The following is a 16,772-nucleotide window of genomic DNA, read 5'->3' as shown; positions in this document are numbered from 1 at the left end:
TAAAATTACAGAACTAGCTTAAATCATGTTTCAATGTCTAAATAATGTTTATATATCTAAATCCTTCTCATTGACAGCAGTTTTTCTTGCTTTTAGATGGAGTGTTTTAATAAAATAAAACATTATATATAAAATTCTTTCTTAAACCTTTGGTTGCTCATGCTTCTTATCTATTGACTGAACTAAATATGTCTTTGAAAAGAAGTCCTATACTGCAGCTAAAATAGACAAAGGGTTAGCTGTGACTCAATTATTAAAAAGTATTTTTGCCTCAAACAAGAGAAATTGTTGGGCTTTTTCTTCTGCAAGGAACAACGTACTTAAAATAAAAATAACTTTTGCATTAACACAGTTGGGAAATAAAATGTTCAGTGAGCTCTTGTGAAGGCCTCTCAAATGTATGCATTTTGGAAAATGTGTTACATATGTTATTTCTGATCTATTTGGAACACCATCAGTATTTCCTTTTTAAACTGATTTAGATGTTCATCTAATGGCAGCCACTTCCATAAGGTTAATTTCTGGAAATATTAACATACTTCTTGGAAACAGCAACTGCAACAGAAAAAAATAAAACTTCATCAACCAAGCAAAAAGCCAAATTCACATATCTTACCACTTGCAAATTGCTCACTAAGTTACCTCCCACATAACAAGTAGCTACATATGAACTGATAAAAATTAAAACACTGAAGGGTAAAAGCTTGAGTTGTCTGCCTGTACAGAGGGGATTGTTTTTCTAGTTAATACATATTTAAACCTGCATCACTGACAAGCTTCTCTTTGTAAGATTTTCAAATTTTTGAGCATTAAAGCTCACATGGAGAAAATACTTCACAAAACTCTTTTAATTTTATTCCACTATTTCAGATATGAGCAAATAAAAATACCATTTTATCCATGATTGTTAAGGCTAAATCTGACATAAGATGGAAGTATCAACTATATCACACGAGGCATTGAAGAGAATAATACCCAAAAAAGCACAGTAGTGCCCATTCGAGGATGAGATTTTTAAAATTAAACATGTAAACTAATTAAACATATTGTGGGATAAATCAGCTAATGTTTCCATGACAGACTCATTATTAAGAATTTTTGGATTTTTTTACATTCTATTACCTTTGACAGTAACAGTGGGGAACCCAGATGCAGATTTCAGCACAATCCTTTATAAAAAGTAATAACTTTTAAATAAGTAACCTGGCTTAGCCACTACTCATATAATGTATTTTTTAAACATTTCTAATTTTCTTCTACACTCATATCCTGTAACACAGACATTTTTATTCTCCCTCTTCATCTTCAGCCCTCTCTCTATTTCCCTATAAATCACAGGTTTTCATACTGACACACCTGCCTTAGAAGAGAGCAGAGTTCTGTGAAGGTTACAGTCCCTAATTCATCCTCAAAAATCAGTTCTATGGGAAAGGAGTGGGCAGAATAATCCCCTTTTGAGTATGAACTTGACAGCATCCTCTGTAGCAGTGAAGTATTCTTAGAGGCAGATATCACCAGTGAGAAAAACAGAAGCATGAAAAAATAAAAAAAAAAAGACTGAGGATAGAAAAATATAATTTTTTTTAATTTCTTTCAGCAAAATTAAAAAAAGAAACCAAGCCAAAACAATCCAAAACCTTTAACTTTCTAGGATTAAATGGTTTATGCTTCTGAGATGTAAATTGGATGCATGTTTCATTCATTGGTTTCAATTATTTTAAATAATTGGCCTTAAGAAATCCTGGCTTTTAAAGGACGGGTAACAAGATTATACTTGTACCTGAACAGTGCAATGCATTCTTTGTTTATTAAATAACAGCTGAATGACTGCCAGAAGCCAGTTTAATATACTTTTAGGTCCAGATTACAGTTCACTGAAGGTAAATGATTAACAGAGATGACCAAAACTAATAGCTATCATATGGAGCCAGATCAAAAGTTTCCCTAGTACAGTAGCTTCCCTTTGGGAACTTGCTACTGGTAACTGTCATAAAAACGACATAAATAAGAAAAGGTACATTCTCATCTTCTCAAATAAGCTTCCAGCAATCTAAGGACGTTCAGCTTGGAATGTCCCTGAATAAACAGCTGCAGTAAAGCCAGACATACTTACTAGCCACTGACAGACACATACTCAAGGAATTAAAAAAAAACTCCAAAACATACTTCGAAGTCTCTGCAGCATCCTACTTTATAGAGTTCCCAGATACTAATTGTGAAAAAAAGGAGTTCCTTTTGTGCATGTATGCGGGGGCTTTTTTGCCTGACAACTGAGAATTTCACTACATAAAAAACATTAACTAAACTTCATTCACCTACCTATTCCATACTGTTCCTTCTTGAAAATTTCTATCGTATATTCATTTCAGTCTCTTTTTTATGCCTTCAAACAACTAGTCGCACCTGCTTCCTTGAAGCAAAAAGGGAGCAGGCTGTATGGAAGCAACCTACCGCATGAAGATGCACACACACACCAAACTTTTTTGTACCAAACTTAACAAAGCAGAACTGAGAAAGCACTCTAGAAACAAGTGCATAACTGCAGCACCAACCCTCCAAAATCTGCACACATGCCCAGTATGAACAATCCCACTGAAGAGAGAATAACTCATTATATGTTTTACATTCAGCAAGGGCATAAGAACTTAGTGTACTGAATTTCAGTGTGAAGAATGTCAGAAACGTTAACATATTGGAATCTACTTTTTGGAACAGAAGATGGTGGCAAATTAAATGAATTCATAGATACATTAGAGTGATTTTCATAATGGTCCAGACAAGCTCTTTATGGTAAGTGCACAACACTTGGCATAAACCAGGCTTTGTGAGTGACAGGTACACAGGAATCTAATTTTCAGTGCTCAGAACTTATATACTTTCAGGAGTGTAGTCTTCTTCTCTCCTTCAGAAACAGAAGTGGGAATTGGTACAGGGAAGAAAGAAGTGCTCCACTTTGAAATATAAATTCATTCACTTCGAGTGCACAAAAGGACAATAGGGCCATTCAAGCACTATACAAAACATACTGACAGCAAGACCAAGCAGTATCTTTTCAGAATAAGAGTTGTCTTGCTTCTACAGACTGAAAGCTCATAGTTTCAGATACATTGAACTCCTAAGACTTTCTGACAAGCAAAGAAAAGTTTGATTAAAAAATGCACAGAGAAAGCCAAGAATTGGGTTAGATTTTTTTAAAAAATTTATTTAATTATAGATATGACTTAAATGTCTGTATTTATACTATCTTCATAAGTTTGAAGAAAGGTTGAAAAATGGGTTGACAATAAGAGCTTTAGAAAACCCCAAACAAATTCCTTATAGATATAATAATAGATCAAAAGTATTCACTAAATAGCACAGTTGATTGAAGGCTAAAAATACCAGTGCAAGATGAGTACTGGCTTTCTGATTAGCTGCTGTTCCTTCCTAAAGGAGGAAAGATTATAATGTGTGAGTGCTGCTGTCATTACCCCTGTCTGAAAAAGACATAACCTATGAAAACCTGCCATCTGTATATAAACCATAAAGTTATTTAACTGTTTTTTTAAGACATACCTTTAATGTGTATCTACAAAGTGTCTCTCAGTGTACAAACCCGCCTTCCCTGTGACAGGCTTTACTAATCTTTCTTCAATTCTATTTTGGACGAAATTCAAGGAGCTTCAAAATTAGTCTCACACCTTTTCTAACATACCACTACTGCTTTACAGACACAGAAATGAACACCATAAGAACACTTATGTATGAATGAAATCATGCAGCGTATATCTAAACAAGGTCAATTTTCAGAGTTGCTGGACATCTAATTTTCAGCATGTTGTCTTAAAAAGACAGAATTGGGCATCTTTCTCTATGTAATTTGTAAACAAATTTGTAAATCAGAGGTTGAATCTTGTGACTCTCAGTTAGTGAACAGACTTTCTCTGCAAAAATGTTCTTCCACAAAAACTCTTCTTCTGCTACCTGAATAGTAGAATATTTTTCTTATTTTCTTTCTTTTTTTATTTTTCCCCTTCACTTAGTTTTACGCTAGTAACACCTGGGCTGGCATTCTTGGTGGTCTAGTCAAACCAAAATAATCTGAACACAGGAGATCTACAGATGCTGCTTTTGTGCCTCAAGTTTTACTTTTTTGGCAGTTATTACCATGTTTTTGGATGCACTCTCTTTCATGGATCTAAAATTACCTCCACAATATATAAAGTTGATTATAAAAAACCCCTTGCATCAGGAAAACATCTCAGAAAAATGCAACCAAAAAATCCAACCTCAATTATAACTTTGCACATACCCCTCATATAAAGGTTAACTATTATTCTCATATTAAAAATATCACTTCATATTTTTATCTTTATTTTTTTTGGTGGAGGACAAAGGGAATAACAGCAGCAGCAGAGAAAAAGGAAAACTGCTACCACGATTTCAAGAAACTATGTTTCTACATACACACACATATACATACATATATAAATATACATTTGTAGCTTATTTTGAAGAAAAATAAACAAGTACAGGACTCTGAATTACAGAAATAATGCTGGTGTATGCAGGGAACACAGTGCTTTTGGAAATTACTACATCGATTGAGTATTCTTACTACACGTTAGTTTCCTTCCTGTCAATTATGAGACCATGGTCCCTTAGCTTTTTTTTGTCTTTAGCTGTCAGATCTTGAGCTCATGCAATATTTAAGAGTGTGCATGCATGCACACACATAGATATCTATAATAAAGCTGAAATAATTTTAAGACATAAGAGATAATAAACTAAGATTATACTACATATAAACCTCTATATATATACACACACGTATCTATATGTTTATAAATGCACACGTACTTTTTCTTTTTAACAGCTATCTTTCTTACCACCCTACCATCAATCTAAAAAAAGACCATTCATATTTCTGTTACTCCTCTTGTCCTACTAGCCAAACACAGAAAGTTCTTGACCTTTAATGACAATATCTCTAATCAGAGTTCCAAATAGCTACTGTTGCAAAAAAAAAATTGTAATGACAACCTGGCACTCAAAATTTTGAAGGTTAAAAAGAAGGAAGACAGCAGAAGGCAAGAAGGGCCATTTAAACCAGCTCTAGTCAGTATGAGGTAGTAGGCTTGTCTGCAGTGGAGTGGATTGGATATGCTACTGGAGTACATCCCTTTGTATCACTCCACATCATTACATTACAAAGGAATCTGATATATGTACTTTGACATGGCTCTGTGATGAAAGCCAACACGTAAGAGGTGGGAATAACTAAGAGATTAGTTTCAAAAATGCATTTCTGATCAACACTCTAAGGTAGTTACAACCCTAGATGTTACTTCTCATGTAAGTTACAGATCTCTCTATTCGCTTATTACAGAAGTAATTCAGAATCCTCACTTTAGCGGCTATGTGTGTGTATTTTGCAGTATCAATACAGTTTTACATTACTTGATTATGCACCATCAGGCTCATGCCTTGCTTGTTGTATGGGACTGAAACTAGGACACGTGAAGATGAAAGCTGCAAAATACAAAAAAAAAAAAAAAAGAAAAAAAAAGAGGAGGATCACAGAATTAAAGTGACTGGACACTATCCTGGAGAATTAGGTCTTATCTTTGCCTTTTTCAGTTTCTACTCAGTGTAAATCAAAAGCCTTAGCACACAGTCATTTCACTATACGTTTTTCATTTCCTAGTACCTGACTTTATGCTCTAGGGTTTGATTTTCAGAACTGCTGAGCAACTGGAAATTCAGCCGAGACCTATGAAAGCAGTATTTTGAGCAGGTATAGTCTGACAGAAAACTATTCTCTCCCAACTGCCCATAAAAAACTGAGAAAACAGAGAATGCAAAATATACGGATATTTGAATCTTTCATTCTGTTTCTCAAAACTGTGTGGTCATACGGAGGAGACAATCATGTTCCTTTACCTAACAGGAACTAATGAAAAGTAAGTTAATCACTGTTTCTCGAATTGCCACACACAGCAATTACTGATTATTTCCTCAAAGAACATTCCTTTACTGGTGAAGGATTCTTTCAAATGTAAGGTACTTTTCAACAGCATTCAATAAAAAAGGTATGGGTTAGTTCATGAAAAAAATTAAAATTACCAAGCAGTTAGTAAATAAATATCCTAAAATTAGCACTCAGAGCAACTCTTGTTCATACAAGGACATTTTTAAACATAGTTATTACTATTACAATTTTATGTAGCCATCTGGACTCTTCTTTGGAAGTGCTTCACAAATGGAAATCTTAGAAGATTTACCAAGACTGTTCTCCGGAGACCAGAAGGATCAGTGAATTTTAAAAGTACCATGTATAGCTATGGTTTTCTGAATTCATATCTTTATAATTTTCTTGCTGAAGCTTTACATACACACCAAAGATCTTGTTATGTATTCATAGTCCAGACAAACTGCTAAAAAAGTGTCCAAACTCCTACAGGATAGACAGGTTGTGAACATTTCTGTGATACCTTAAAATCTACAAGAGTAGACATGCAAAATTGACAAACCTTTCCTCCAAAATTTCCCCATGGAGATAAACAAATATAACATTGACAATAAAAAGTATCATTGACCAAGCACTGTGCTTTTACTTACTGACTACAAACTGTAAGGTGCTAAAACAAGTCCTCACAGTACATATAAGGACTTCTCATTTAATTTACAATCTCCCACTTTAATAAATTAAAAAAATATATACCTATGGTATTCTGAATATATTCCAAACATATCCCATTTTATCATAACCAGGTCCCTATGGGATTTCCCTGCTGGTGTTGATAAACTGAACAGTTCACATCTCCGATGCTATCAAACTTAATTGCCCTTCTCAAATGACGCATATTGCAACAAAACACACAGACACACGCCCCCCCACACACACATACACACACCCTTATTAGAAATAAATTAGTAAATTACATGACATATCATCATCATCATGGCTCAGCTTTGCGAACAAAGATGTGGGGAGGGCTCTACCCACGTTTGTTACAAGCGCGCTGGTGGCTAAAAAGGCCAATATGAGATAGGCATATCCGATGGCAAAAGGCACAGTAGAAAGACTCCTTAGGTGGTATATTCTGCAAGGCACTATTCTTTCTCCGTTGTCTTTTCTCCTCCAGAGTGATCCTGCGTGCTTTCTCAAAAGCATCAGCAGCGTTATAGATGGTGTGTCTCCAGGCCTCCCGATTGGAGGCCAGGGTAGATCAGTTATGGTGATCAATATGGCCAAGGCTGAGATGTTGTTTCAGGGAGTCCTTGTATCTTCTCTTCGGGGCTCCTCTCATGCGGCAGCCGGTGCCAAGTTCACCATAAAGCAAGATCTTGGGGAGGTGGTGGTCCTTCATCCTGGAGACGTGTCCTGCCCAGCACAGCTGTGTTCTCAGTAACATGGTCTCAATACTTGTGACATGACATATAGAGAGTTCTAGATTGTGCTAACTACTTTTTCCAGCTCAGAGATTTCAGATACCTGCTGCTTAGAAAGTCATGAAAAGATGCACTTTAACAAGCACCATTATGATCTTCAATTTAAGAGGAAAAAAATAATCTAAGAAGAGTGCAGACTCACACAAAAGCTTTTTGCCAGGCAGTATAAATTCTCATCTGCTTAAGAAATATTCACTCAGAGGAAAAGAAACATCAAACCCTATAAAATTTCAGATTTGCTAAAATTTGGAATTCAGAAACTTTTGGACTATCTGAACCAAAAAAATTTTTTTTTCTTATGAAATACATAAATATTTAGTAGAAAATCTAAATTTTGAGAGTTTGCATGCACACTCCATAACTTTGAAGAATGTGTCCTAGACTTTGTGGAGGTACAGACCTTTTCTAGAAGTCAGTGTAAAGCAGCAACTTCCCTCTAACACCCAGAATCAGAAACGTAAGGAGACCAAACTATAATTTGTGAATTTTTCTCACTTCTGCAACACTTATTCCAAAACAGTGAAAGGATAGTAGCACCAACAAGTTCACCACACATTCTTCTGTGCCTTCACCAAGAGTGGGCCGATGCCATGACAACAACAATGCTGCACCAGAGATTTTTATAAGCACAAATCTTTCCTAACACATTCAGTCATTTCAACATTTTCTCTCCCAGGAAGACACCCTCTTTACATTTAGTTCAACCAAAAACAGAGTGGAGTGGGCTTGGGATTTTGTTTGCTTGTTTTGAGGGGTTGCTTTGTTTGTTTTTGTTTATAAAGAAAATATTTTCTTCTGCTGGCTTTAGATTTACTCATACTAATTATTCTTTATGTGACAAAAAAGATGAAAATTCTCTGAATGCAGAGAAACTATTCTGAATTTCTGTAAAGCAAAATCAGTAATGGACACACATACAGCTACTGCTTGTCAGATATTCACTTTCGTATTTGCCTAGGCTTTATGTAATGAAGGTAGTGATTTCACATGAAGAAAATACTGTTAGTATAAAAATAAATATATAAAAGAGTTTCAAAATCAATGCAGTTTACAAACAAGCAATCTATTTTTCATTACTTAATAATGAAACAACTATAGTATTAAATGCTTATAGATATTACTGAATTCCTAGTAAATCCATCATAAATAAGTTTTATTATGAGTTCATATAAAACCCATTGCCATTTGTTTTTAGTGATTTATTTTTTTAGTTTTGATTTCATAATGATCAAAGCTAAGATGGGCAACCATCACAGCTAAAAAAGGCTCCAGCTCTAAAATATCTGCACTATATTCATGTTTCATGACTGCACGTAGAATTAATATACCCTTCCAAACAAAAAAAATGCCTTTGTCAAAATTAAGTCCTCTGCATACTCCTTTCAGAGAACCTTTATACTTTCTGTTACTAACTGGAAAGCTGGTTAGTAGAAAGAACACCAAATATTACATCTTGAACAAGTTATCTCCATTTACAATTTATACATTTATCTTCTGTTTGTTTTACTGACTTTCCTGTTGTCACACACTGAACAATAGAGGAAGATCCTTCAAGACCCACAATAAGCTACAGATACATTCTTTTCACTTCTCAGGTGGTTGGGCACTGGAACAGGCTCCCCAGGGAAGTGGTCACAACATCAAGCCTTCCAGGGTTCAAGAAGTGTTTGGACAATACTCTCGGGCACATGGTGTGACTCTTGAGGATGGTCCTGTGCAGAGTTAAGAGCTGAACTTGATGATCCTTGTGGGTCCCTTCTAACTCTGTATGTTCTGTGATATTCTGTGATTGTGACCTAGACACCAGCAAACTGAACCCACTTTGTAGCATGGGGAAGCAAAGCTATGAAAATGCTGTTCTGGCTCATAACTGAAAGTATGCAGGTGCATCTCATCACACACAAGTTTCATCAAAATTGCAAAGACTCGATCAAGACAACACATAAAAGGGAATCTCACAAACAGTAAAAATAGAACTAGAACTACAATATCACTCCAATTTAGGATACTCAGAAACCCAGCAGCAGCATTTTGTACCAGTTGTGGGTGGGGAGGCTTGTAACATGCTACAACAATTTTTGGGAACAAAAAATCTACCAAAAACCCCTTCTATACTAGTAAGAATGGGCTGCCACAATCTGCAAACATACTGCAATTAGAAGAAAGTATATTTTCTCAGCATGAAAACGTCATTTAAGAAATCAGGACAAAGAAGAATTTGGGTCTGAAACAAAATACTGGACTAAACTGAAAAACTGGTAATTCTGACATGAATGGCAAAGTTCCAACTGTCATTCACAGAGATGAAAATTCACTCTAGGTGTGTTTTCCTTAAACAGCCCTGCATATACTGAAAATGCATCTTTAACTTTTCCATTTAGAAGGACAAACAGCTACAATACAATCTGCACTGGCTTCTTAAGGTTAATTTTAAAATACATGCAGTGTAGGAGAATGAAATTTAGGTCTGAGGATAAAAGATCTGCACAATTAGAAGACCTGAACAGCCAACATCACCTAATCATGCAGAACTGTGATGAAATAACATCCTCTGGTTTTGTACCTACAGTGTACTCTATTAACCTTTACTTTTTCTCCTCCCTATAAAATTCCAGTACCGATCAACTTGCACATATTAAAAAATGTTTCTGATATTTCATACATTGTCAGGGAGAGAAGGATGAAGAAACATAGTCTGAAACACTGTTTTGTGTAGATGCAACCCCTTCACTTCTACATTATCATTTATTTCCAATAACGTCAATAAAGACAAACAAGTTTCAGATCCACACTGCTAATTGTAATATTTACCCTAAGCAAGTACCTAAGGATCATCCAACTGCATACTGTTGTTAAATAAAACCAAACAAGTTACAGATCATCCTTTTTTAGTTGTAGAAGTGAGAAATTTATAAATACCTAATGCACAGGAATGATCACAGAGCACAGAGAAAAACAGCTGATGTATTTATTCAGGGTGAAATAAACCTTTCTAGGTAAGTTGCATAAAAATGGCAGGGACCTCTGCTGTGTGGTTGGTTTGTTTTATACAGGTTAAGACAAAAGATTATAGAATCTGCCTTGCTTCTTTTTGTGAAAAAAAGAAGTACAAGGTGAAACAAACCAACCTGAAAGTAAGAATCCATCTCCCACATGGGCATCGGTGATAACCAGTCAGTACTGTCTCCTTTTCTTCTCTTATGGCTACTCAGGACTAATGAATTTTGCCTTGATCAGTTTCTCAACTTTTGTTATGACCCCCATCTCCTGGCTCATCAGTTTTCTTGCAGCCCAGTAAATTGGCAGCTGTTCAGTTCCTTCAGGGGAGAGAAGCAAGAGTCAATTGTAATAATAGGCTGCAATTACTCCTGTGTTGCAGGAACTGAGCTGCTGTTGCTGACTGCTGTCATTTTATCTGTCTTTGAACTTCTTTCTGACCCCGTGGCAAGGAATTACAGCCCTCGGCTGGAAAAAGCATCATACATAAAACGCCCTGCAGAGCCTCTCGAACAAGTGCCAGAAAGGCTGATGGTGAAACAGGAAGTATACAAAGCCATATTTATTATACCAATGCAGCCACACTGCTTCAAACCTTTTTTAAACCTCACTCATGTTTCTCTAACACAGTTCTGCATACTGGACTTGAACCACAGACAAGTATAAATGTGGACAAATGCAGTACAGTGGATACAGACTCCTCTCTGCCTAGATGCAGAGCATAGAAACCTCCAATATTTGGAAATATTGGCTGGTACAAAAGAGACAATTTTAACCATAATTGAAATGAAATCATTTCAAACAGAGAGCAGTAGGGATCTTTTTACTATATTTTTAATAGACTAACTCACTTTAAACAAATAAATGGACACATAATCAATGTAATATAATAATTAAAAAATATATATCAGAATCTGCAAAAGGATTAGAAAAGTCAATAATTAAAGTGTTTATCTCCATGAGTAAAATACACTCATCATTAGCCATTGCATTATTTGAATTAGCATTTTTTTCGGAGCAATTTGATTGGAAATGCTACAGAAGTGCAATAAAAAGGTCTACCAAGAGGAAAAAGAAACCCAACAAAAACAATCCCAAACATATAAAAGTTGTTTGAAATGCTCAAAATATACTAATGTACATCACTAGGCATGACTTACAATACAAACAAGATTATTTCCACCTTTTATTTTCTGAATCATTGCTTTCTATATATTTTCCTGATTACATTTTCCTTCTCAACCACTGTCCAGGCCTTTTTATATGGTTCTCTGGCTGTCTACTGCCAGGTGTTTTGACAATCTTCCATCTTAAGTGAAGGTAACAAAGCTTGATTTTTTTCCTACTATTCAGTGCATGTAATATTTTTCACATATTTCTTTAAAAGTGTTGGATATCAAACAAACATCCTGCTGGATCTCTGAGGGGGCCAGACCCACCTGCTGAGATGGAAATAACTTTTGAGTGAAGTTTGCTGGAAATATCTCTAAGATACTGAATTTTAAAGAATGAGTTATAAAACATACCATCTCTAGCAAGATATTATTTTGCATGTAAAATATTTAATAGGGAGAATTTAATTTAATAACCATGACATTGAAGTGTTTCATGAAGCAAGAATTCAGTGTGAGTTGACTGAGTTCAAATTTGTTAGCCTAGCAATTTATTAACCAGGGACAGAAATTATTGCTAAGAAAGCAAACCGGGGTATTCCCCACATTCTTACTATGCTGTGAATCATAAATTTCTTTTCTTTTGCTGTACAGATGATGCATTTATTTAGAATAAAATTTGTAGACATTGGATAGATATAGTAGATAAAGACAGTGGAGTAAAGAAAATAATGTTTTGTTATTTTCTGCTCCAAGCAACAAAAAGAAACCAGCACAAATGAAGAAAAATAAAATCTTTATGGTCCAAAAGATTAAAACATCACTTAAGCTACAATGATAATAAAGTTCTCAATATTTTAAGGATCTTCTCTACAATTCTTATTTTAAACCATCCACTTCGCATAACTGATGAAAATTCCAATGGTCTAATTATTTTAGTACTCCAAATAGCAAGTCCAACCTGCTCTCTCTCCATTGCCATCAAAGATACTGTTCACATTTCCAGCACACATTGTGTAGAAAAGAACGGTTTTGGAGCAGGTATCCCCTGTTGGATTAAGTGTTTGTGCAAAAAGAGGTGGGAAATGAAAAAGCACGAGGGGGGAAAAAAACAGTGAGATACTACAGGGTATCTTCAGCAAATTCCAATGGTCCTTACTCTGATGAACTCCAACAGAAATTGAAGAGCACCCAATCTTGAAAATCACCACTGAGTAACAATAGAAATCCATGAATGCCCAAACTGCTTTTTTTATGAACACTGTGTATTTCCTGTTTGATCAGCTACTGCAAGCTAAATGCATTACGATCAATCACCTGCTTTTAAGTGTTTGGAATTCTAGACAGTTACAAGGCACATTAATGAATTGTAAGCATACTCTTTGGTCTCCCGCTGCTGCACGTTAATCCAATTTATTTAGCATTGCAACCAAGAAGAAAATTTTAATCATCATAATGTGGCTGTTAGCGCTCAACTGATCATACTTGTCATAGATTAGGTAAATCCTAGTCTTCAGTAATATTGCTTTTCCACTTCAGACTGGACAAAAGAATAGCCTCACCTGTCTGTTAGCTTTCACAAAAGGATATTGATACAACCTAGCTCTTTGGTACAATGTACGAAAAATAAATGTATCCTTTTCTGACATTACTTGTCTGAGCTCAATCACACCATTATATACTGAATTCAGAAACCATATTTACATGATTGAGTTTCAATGGATTTCAAACATGGCAAATTGGTAACAGAAGATATATGCTAAATGATTAAAAATTTGGAATAGCATTTCACGGTATTTTTAACTAATTAGGAAATGGAATTCACAAATACTATCATGGAAACCTAGTGACAATAGATGAGAAGGCAGAGGTACTCAACAAATTTTTGCCTCATTCTTCAATGGCAACCTCTCTTCCCATACCTTTCAAGTGGATGGACAGCAGGATGGGGACTGAGGGAGTTGAGTGCTTTCCACTGTAAGAGAAAATCAAGTTTGCGACCACCTGAGAAACCTGAATGTACGTAAGTCTATGGGACCTAATGAGATGCATCCCAGAGTCCTGAGGGAATTGGCTGATGTAGCTGCCAAGCCACTCTCCATGATATTTGAAAAGTCATGGCAGTCAGGTGAAGTCCCAGGTGACTGGAAAAAGGGAAACACTGTACCCATCTTTAAAAGGGTAGAAAGGAGTACCCCGGTATTAAGAAAACTTCCCATTCTGACCATTCACGAGACTCCCTGGCAATCACACTCCCAACACCAGCAACTTTATCCACTGGGACCAACGTGTCTTCACAGCGGGCAGCTCCACTGAGTGACAGGCACCCCATTTGACTCCCCACACATCCCACTCACACAGTCAGACCAGGTTTTCTTACCAGTTCAACCCCAGGTTTCCCATAGCAGAGTCTCACGTCTCATTCCATAAAGCACTTTATTCATGGTGCAGTAGCACAGAAACAACTTTAGCTAGTGCCTCCCAGGAGGACATCCAACAAAGGAACCCCTGGGCTTTTATGCCCTCAAAGTCTACATGCACGCAAGCCTCACAAGTCTCCTCACAAGTCTCGCACTTCCTCCTGAGTCCCTGGTTCCTGCTGTGTCTCTCAGTGTCCATTCACCACATGTGCCCTTTCTTATGCAAAGGGTTGGCAGTTCATAGCCTGTTCTCTTGGGCTCCCAACCAGAGCTCAATCTGCATCTGCATCTCAATCTGCATCAGGCACTGCAGACTTGTAAACCTGCACTAGATGTATTCATCAACACTGGAAACTACTGACCTGTCAGCCCCACCCCTGTGCCTGGGAAGATCTTGAGAAGGATCCTCCTAGCAGATATGCTAAGGCGCGTGGAGGACAGATTCAGACAGATAGCGTGCCTTCACCAAGGGAAAGTCCTGCCTAAGCAACCTAGTGGTCTTCTATGATGGAGTGACTACAGCAGTGGACAAGGGAAGAATTACAGATGTCGTTTGTCTGAACTTCTGTAAAGCCCTTGACATGGTCTCCCACAACATCCTTCTCTCTGAATTGCAGAGAGACTGATTTGATGAGTGGATAAGGAATTGGTTGGATGGTTACATCCAGAGGGTAGTGGTCAACATCTCATAGACCCAATGGATATCATTGACAAGTGGTGTCCCTCAAGGGTCTGTACTGGGACAAGTGCTACTTAATATCTTCCTTAATGACACAGGGATTGAGTCCACCCTCAGCAAATTTGCAGATGACAACAAGCTGACTGGTGCAGTTAACACAACTGGTGGACAGGTTGCTATCCAGACCTGGACAAGCTCGAGCAGAATCTCGTGAGGATTAACAAGACAAAGTCCAAGGTGCTGCACCTGGGTTGGGGCGACCCCTGGTATCAATACAGGCTGGAGGATGATCAGATTGAGAGCAGCCCTTGCCAAGAGGGACTTGGGGGTGCTGGTGGATGAGAGGCTGGACATGAGCTGGCAATATACTCTTGCGGCTCAGAAAGCCAATTGTATCCTGGGCTGCATCAAGAGCAGAGTGGCCAGCAGGTTGAGGGAGGTGATTCTACCCCTCTACTCTCCTCTGGTGAGACCCCACCTGGAGTGCTGCATCCAGCTTTGGGGTCCCCAGCACAGGAAAGACATTGACCTGTTGAACTGAGTTCAGAGGAGGGTTACCAAGATGATTAGAGGGATGGAACACCTCTCCTATAAGGAAAGGCTGAGGGAATTGGGATTGTTCAGCCTGGAAAAGAGATGGCTTATGGGTGACCCAATTACTGCCTTCCAGTACCTGAAGGGAGCCCACAAGAAAGATAGAGAGGGACTTTTTAAACAGGCATGTAGTGACAGGACAAGGAGTAATGGCTTCAAACTGAGAGTAGGTTTAGATTAGACATTAGAAGAAATTCTTTACTATGAGGCTGGTGTGGCACTGGAACAGGTTGCCCAGAGAACTCATGGATGCCCCATCTCTATAAGTGTTCAAGACCAGGTTGGAAGGGGCTTTGCACAACTTGGTCTAGTGGGTGGCATCCCTGCCCCTGGTAGGGGGATTGGAACTTTAAAGTCCCTTCCAAGTCATTCTATGATGACTCTATGATGATCATAACATATGTTTGTACCTATCTAAGTTTGTGGAACAAGCATTTCAGTGAGGATATGCTACACTGCCTCAGAAATGCTCTGCTTTTCGCTGTTGTAATGGCTGTGTAACTTTACACAAGTATGCTAATACAGTTTAATACCTGAAGTAAAGAATGCAGGTTGAGGGGAAAAAAGTTATCAGTGTTGCCACTGCTATGTTTAAACTTATTTCTGAACCAAACATGACAAATGCATAGAAATAACAGTATTTTACATTTCCCTCAATTTAAAAGAGAAAAAGCAAACCAAAGCTACTGACTAGTTTTTTAGCTTGTTCCCTGTGAGAACTGACTTATATGTTTACAATTAAACACTAATCAACTTGGTACAAAATAATGTTTTAGCTGCCTTAATTCTACAGTACACTGAGTTATTAAGAGAGATCTAAGTATTCTTGAAAAATACTGTGTTTTTCTGTTTCATTGTCACCTCAAACCTTCCTGTTGCACACACAAAAAAACCTTCATCATTTAACTGTGTGTATATATATATATATATATATATACACAGAACATATACTGATTATACAACCTCTCAGGTTAATGGAATGCAGAAATAACTTGTTCATGTGATATCAACTACATAAATAATTGAGACTTTGCCTACCATTATAAATGGAAGTTCCCATAATGATGTTCTGCTTCCTATATTATTTTATCCAATACATTATTTTACCATGCGATTTGAAGCCAAGTTAGTAGTTCTTAAAAACAAGTAACATATATAGTGATGGACAATGGTCTCAGGTAATTCCAGTACTCCTAGAGGAAAATGGATTTCCCCAATATTGCATGAATAGTATTATAACCTTATGACAAACAGACCTAAAATCTTCTTCAATTGCTTATGCATGTGCTGTGTCACCATTATATAAAATCTTCAGAATATTCAAATAAATCCTACTTTTCTTCACTGTTAATTTTTAAGTGATCAAGGTAGCTGGCTATATATGTATTAGTCATAATACATATATGACTATGATACAGAAAGCTTGACTTAGCATTACTGAAAAACTGACGACTTCACCATTTTCTTTCCTCCTTCCCTACCGTTCAGTCCAAATTAGATTAATCATGAAGCTTTTTATCATTGTGGAAGCATTAG

At 36.8% G+C, this 16,772-nt stretch overlaps 1 protein-coding gene across 1 annotated transcript in view; it reads right to left on the bottom strand.

The window, feature by feature from the left end:
- The window catches only part of ARAP2 (ArfGAP with RhoGAP domain, ankyrin repeat and PH domain 2), a 116,745-nt gene that overhangs the window by 61,376 nt on the left and 38,597 nt on the right, over positions 1 to 16,772 (bottom strand). The window lies entirely within an intron of this gene.

The sequence above is a fragment of the Pipra filicauda genome, unplaced genomic scaffold, assembly GCF_003945595.2.
Source record: "Pipra filicauda isolate LSUMZ 115617 unplaced genomic scaffold, ASM394559v2 scaffold38_size3968069_pilon, whole genome shotgun sequence".
Classification (NCBI taxonomy): Eukaryota; Metazoa; Chordata; class Aves; order Passeriformes; family Pipridae; genus Pipra; species Pipra filicauda.
The sequence above is the reverse complement of the archived record's forward strand: the minus strand, read 5'-3'. Positions and strand labels throughout refer to the sequence as shown.